General features: G+C 35.0%; 1 long non-coding RNA gene across 1 annotated transcript; it reads left to right on the plus strand.

Annotated features, from left to right (window-relative positions):
- Positions 1–1,652: 1,652 nt before the first annotated feature.
- LOC145792400 (uncharacterized) lies at positions 1,653–3,320 on the plus strand. Its single transcript, XR_014331799.1, has 4 exons — positions 1,653–1,798; positions 1,930–1,988; positions 2,107–2,179; positions 2,963–3,320. It is a non-coding gene; the product is annotated as an uncharacterized LOC145792400 (long non-coding RNA).
- Positions 3,321–6,235: the final 2,915 nt, after the last annotated feature.

Here is a 6,235-nt window from a genome sequence, read left to right on the forward strand (position 1 = left end):
CTTACTCATCTCTTGTTTCTCTCTGTCTCTGTCTCTATCTCTTTCTCTTTCCTACTCTGTCTCTGTCTCTGTCTTTGTGTCTGTCTCTCTCTTTCTCTCTCTCTCTTTCTATTTCTCTATATCTCTCTTCTCTCTCTATCTCTTTCGTTCATCTCTCTTCTCTCTATCTGTCTATCTCATCTCTCTTCTTGAGCTCTCTCACATCTCTCTCTCATCTCTCATCTCTCTCTGTCTCTCTCGTTCATCTTTTTTCTCTCTATCTCTCTCTCTGTCTCTCTCATTCATCTCTCTGTTTCTCTCGCTCATATCTTTTCTCTCTACCTCTCTCTGTCTCTCTTGTTCATCTCTCTGTCTCTCTCGTTCATCTCTTATCTCTCTCTATCTCTTTTTCTATCTCTCACTCTCTATCTCTTTTTTTCTCTCTCTCTCTCTTTTCTTTCTCTCACTCATCACTCTTGTCTCTGTCTCTGTCTTTTTTTCTCTTTGTCTCTCGCTCATCTCTCTTCTCTCTATCTCTCTCATCTTTTTTCTTTCTCTATCTCTCTCACTCATCTCTCTTCTCTTTATCTCTCTCTCTGTCTCTCTCACTCATCTTTCTTCTTTCTCTATCTCTCTCTTTTTCTATGTTTCTCTCTCGATCATCTCTTTTCACTTTCTTTCTTTCTCTTTCTTTGTCTATTTGTTACTCATCTTTTGTTTCTCTCTGTCTCTGTCTCTATCTTTTTCTGTCTCTGTCTCTCTCTCTCTATCTCTCTCACTTTCTCTCTTTATTATTTATTATTATAATTTTACTTTTTATTTATTATCATTTTGGAGGGATTTTTAAATTAATTTGGTGAGGAACTCTAGAGGGATTTCTAACACACTAAAATGAGTTAGGGCTTAAACACGTCTCTCTCTCTCTCTGCCATTGATTCTCTCACGCCTCTATCTCTCTCATTCCATCACTCTCTCTTTCTCTTCACTCATTTTGTCATCTTCTTCTCTCTCTTCTATTTCTCTCTCTTAGTCATCACTCTTCTCTGTCTGTCTTTCTCTCTCTCTCTCTCCCTGTGTCTCTCACTTATCTATGTCTTTTCTCATATATTTTCTTTCTCTGTCTGTTTCGTTCATCTCTCTTCTCTCTATCTCTCTTGATCATCTCTCTTCTCTCGCTCTCTCTCATCTCTCTTTCTCTCTGTCTCTCTCGCTCATCTCACTTCTCTCTATCTCTATCTCTCTCGTTCATCTCTCTTCTTTCTATGTCTCTCTCGCTCATCTCTTTTCTCTCTATCTCTCTATCTGTCTCTCTCGTTCATCTCTCTTCTCTCTGTCTCTCTCGCTTATCTCTCTTCTCTCTAGGGCTGGGCATAGGGTCATCCGACCCGCCCAAACCGCCCTACCCGAACCGAACCGCACGCATGTGGGCGGTTTCGCAAACACATTAGGGTAGGGTGCGGTTTGGATTTTATATGAATTTCGGGTTGCGGGCGGGTTGCGGGTTTGAACCGCACCCGCCCAACCCGCCCGCATTTAATTTAATTTAAAATTTTTTTTTTTTTTTTTCTTCCAAACCAAATCTAACCGTCCATATTTCTTTGACTCACCAACTCACTCATATAACAAAACAAAAGGAAAAAAAAAACCCTAATATCTAATCGGCTTCTCCTCCTCCTCACTCACTCACTCTCTCACTCTCTCTCTGAGTCTCATCTCACTCTCTTCCTCAGTCTCTTCTCCTCGGTTCTGCAGTGCAGTGTGCACACACACACCGATCGATCACTCTCCTTCTCAGCCGATCTACTTCATTCATTCACAGGTGAACTCTATTTCTCTCAATCTCTGTCTCTCTCTCTCCCGATCGTTGATTTGTTGTCCGATCGTTGATTTGTTGTGGATGAACGATAGAAAACTGATTTTTTTCATCTCCGACTCCGATCTACTTCACAGGTGATCTCGCAGGTGATCTCTGATTTTTTTTATCATCACACAGCCGATCTGCTTCAAAGGTGAGCTCTCTCTCTCAATCTCTCTCTCTCTCTCTCTCTCGATCGTGGATGAACAACAGAAAAAGAACTGATTTTTTTCATCTATGATTTTTTTTCATCTCCGATCTACTCTTCGCAGGTGATCTCTGATTTTTTTCATCATCGCACAACCGATTTTGAACATTGCACAGCCGATCTACTTCACATCACAGGTGATATCTCATCTCTGATTTTTGGTGGACGAACAGATTTGATTTTTTGTGGACCAAAACAAATCTGATTTTTGTTGTGGACCAACAGATGTGATTTTAATTGTGCCTTACTTGAATCTGTTTTGATCTTAGTTTATTAATTTTTGGAATTCAGATTATTTAATTTTTGGAATCTGTTTGTTTTATTTAAAATCTATTGAATCTGTTTGTTTTTTGGTTAATTTTTGGAATCTGTTTAATTTTTGATTAAATCTGTTTGTTTTTGGAATCTGTTTTTGATTAATTTTTGAAGATTAAAGTTTAAAGTTTATCTTACTATTTATAATTGAATCTGTTGAATCTGTTTTTGATTATTTATAATTGAATCTATTTATAATTGAATAGTAATTGAATCTGTTTTTGATTAATTTTTGATTATCTTATAATTTATGAATCTGTTTATAATTTATCTTACAATTTATCTTAGGGGTTTTTGATTAATTTTTTATTATCTTATAATTTATGAATCTGTTTATAATTGAATCTATTTATCTTACTATTTATGAATCTGTTTATAATTTATCTTACTATTTTTGATTAATTGAATCTGTTTATAATTTATCTTACTATTTATGATTATTTAAAGTTTTGAATCTATTTATAATTGAATCTGTTGAATCTGTTTTTGATTATATAAATCTATTGAATCTGTTTTTGATTAATTTTTGAAGATTAAAGTTTAAATCTATCTTACTATTTATAATTGAAGATTAAAGTTTATATTTTTTCAATTTGTTTGTGTAGGGTTCATCAACCAAATGCATGGAATTGGAATTGGAATTTGTTAAAGTTGAATTGGATGTGATTCATGAAGATGAAGTTTGATATTTTAGAAGTGTTTCAATTTTATTTCATGGGTTTGTATTGAATGAAGTTTAAGTTTGACAATTTTTTTTTTTTAATTGCGTTTTGGTTTTGGATGAATGTAACTTAATGCATTTTTATTTTTTTTTGGCATTTTGGATGAATGTAAGCTAATGAAGAATTATTCTTTTTTTTTTTTTTTTTTTTGGGTTAGGAAGGATGAATGTTTAATTTTTAATGTAGGATTTTCTTATTTGGATTATGAATGATGAATGTAGGATAGGATGAATGCAAGTTAATGATAGAATGTAGATTTTGAATGATTTGTTATGTTATGAATTGAATTTGTTGTGTTTTTTATTTTATAAGTTTTTTTTTTATAAGTTTTAGTTCATTAATTATTAATGTTGGTGTATTTTAGAAAATATGAGAAAAAAGGTTCAAAATAAAGATTGACAAAATGGGAGAAAAAAAAGGTTTAAAAATAATTTTTTGGCAAAAAAGTTCAATCCGCAAACCGCCCGCAACCGCCCGCACACCCGCGAACCCTATCCGCACAAACCGCAAACCGCATTGCGGGCGGTTGCGGGTTGATTTTTCCCCAAACCGCATAGATGCGGGCGGGTCCAAACCGAACCGCAAACCGTCCTAAACCGAACCGCGGACACCCGTACTTCTCTCTATCTCTCTCTTTGTCTTTCTCATTCATCTCTCCTCTCTCTTTCTCTCTTTGTTTCTCTATCTCTTTCTCTCTTTGTCTCTCTATCTCTCTCTCTACTACTACTATTACCTCTTCTCTACCACCGCCACTCTATCTCCTTTACCACTACCACATCTTTACCACTAATCTCCTTCGTCATCACCACCACTACCACCACCACCACCACCACACCATCACCACCACCTCATATCCACCACTTTCACCACTACTGTCGCTTCCTCTCCTCTACCACAAAAAATTAGTTCTTGATTTTTAGTATAAAAAAAAATGGACCACAAAAAAATATTTTTAATTGACCATAAAAAATTAATTTTATTTTAACAAAAAATATTTTTCATTGAAATATTACCCCTACTTCTACCAAATAAAAAAAAATTCATTAAAAAAAAAATGAAACAAAATTTCCCCCTTTTTTCACTGACCTGCCCGCCCAAACTTATTTCCCCCATTTTTTCCGTCTTTCCCCCCCTTTTTTCATTTCCTTTCAGGTTTGCAAAGCCCTGTTTCGAAACAACACGTCGCTCTCTCTCTCTCTCTCTCTCACGGAGGCGAGCGACGAGCGGCGAATTTTGGTTTGAGTTATAAGCTCCGAAGCTGCTTCTTCAAAGCTTCTTCACCAATTGCTGGGACCAGAAAATGTGCAGCGTTGGTGTCTGGGTTGTCCTCTGTTACTTCACCAACGATTTCATTGTTCAACGAGGTTCCAATCAGCGCAATCTCTGTTTTTCTTTGTTAAAAAATGGTTTTGATTTTTGGGTTTTTGTTTTTTTGTGCGATTCTGATTTCTATCTATGTGGGTTTTCTCTGTAGTTGATTAAGTCTTTGATTAATCGAGTTGACTTGTCGGAATCAGAGGCCGAGGCGTCTCTGGGTTTTCTTTTGCATGAAGCTAATGAGGTGTTGATCAGTGCCTTTCTTGTTCTATTGAGAGCAAAAGGAGAAACTTATGAAGAAGTATGCTCTCTTTCTCTCTCTCTCTCTCTATATATATATATATATATACACACACACACACTTTCTATACTACTATATGAAGCACACAACTCAGCTAGTGTCACTCATTTTCTGATATACCCAAATTTCTTGTATGTAACTGTTCAAGTTTCTTATTTAAATTTCAATATTTTCAATTTTTTTCTGCATATACATGTATAAGTAGTCTCACATTGTGTTTTTATGCTTGGACTTCAATTGGGTATTGGATAGATAGTGGGATTGGCAAGGGCAATGATCAAGCATTGTAAAAGGGTGGAAGGATTGGATGAAGATGGGGTTGACATTGTTGGGACGGGAGGAGACGGTGCAAACACCGTGAACATTTGAACTGGTGCTTCAATACTTGCTGCTGCTTGTGGTGCAAAAATTGCAAAAGTGAGATTGTTTTTGAATTGCTTTGTTGTGTAAATTTTCAATACTTGTACGTGTTTGGAAATATAAAAGCTCATTGAGGGTTTGCATTGCAGCAAGGTAATCGATCAAGTTCTTCAGCTTGTGGAAGTGCCGATGTGTTAGAAGCCTTGGGGGTTGTAATTGACCTGGACCCAGAGGTTTGTGTTATGAGTAATGCTATACAAAATAACAACTTGTACAAATTTTTTTTTTTTACTCATTGGTTGTCCTATTTCATATTTGAAAATTGTATTCCTGCATGCCACATTCGTGATTAAGAAAAGTTTGTAGCTTTGGTTACAAATTAACATCTTTTACGAAAAAAAATTTTTACTCATTGATTGTCCTATTTCAGATTTGAAAGTTGTATTACTGCAAGCCACATTTGTGATTAAGAAAAGTTTGTAAATTTTGTTAGTTTGCATAGCATTTTCCCCGTGTAATTTATGAAATTAGGCCTTGTCTGGGTTTCGTTGTAGCATTCTCTAGCATCCTGAATTATGAAAGCAATACTAAATTCACTAAAATTGAATTGCAATTAGGCAAACATATGATTTCAAAAATATTTTTTTGGTCAATTAAAATATTTGTGGTATGCCATTCCAACCTCTTTTTTGGTCAATTAACTTTTTGAAAATATGCCATTCCAACCTCTTTTTTGGCTTCAAGCCTGTTGTTTTTTTGTTGTTTGCAATAAATAGGCATTAGCATGACCCTTGAATTAATTGTGTAAGATTGATTAGTTTATATATATATATATATATATATCTTTTTTGCTTATTTTAATTATGGGTGAATGTAGACTATTGACACTGTTGATTTGTTGGGGACAAACATGCCTAACTATAATTGGTGGGTGGTGTTGATCTGGAGTTTTGGTGCAATGAGGAGCCAAAGATTAGCTCATTCAACAGTGATTTTGATATGCCCCATAAACAGTTGTAAGTACTGAATTGGTGTTTTCGAATCTTTTTGAATAATTTATAGCTGTAAGTACTCAACACTAAAGAATGCATATAGCTTTGAGGTTACACCCTTTTTTCTGTTTTTGAAAAGTTTTGATAGAATTTAGATTTTATATCTTTTGCCTTGCATAATAAATA

This window comes from Camellia sinensis, chromosome 6 (genome assembly GCF_055761805.1).
Source record: "Camellia sinensis isolate YWXY chromosome 6, ASM5576180v1, whole genome shotgun sequence".
Lineage (NCBI taxonomy): Eukaryota > Viridiplantae > Streptophyta > Magnoliopsida > Ericales > Theaceae > Camellia > Camellia sinensis.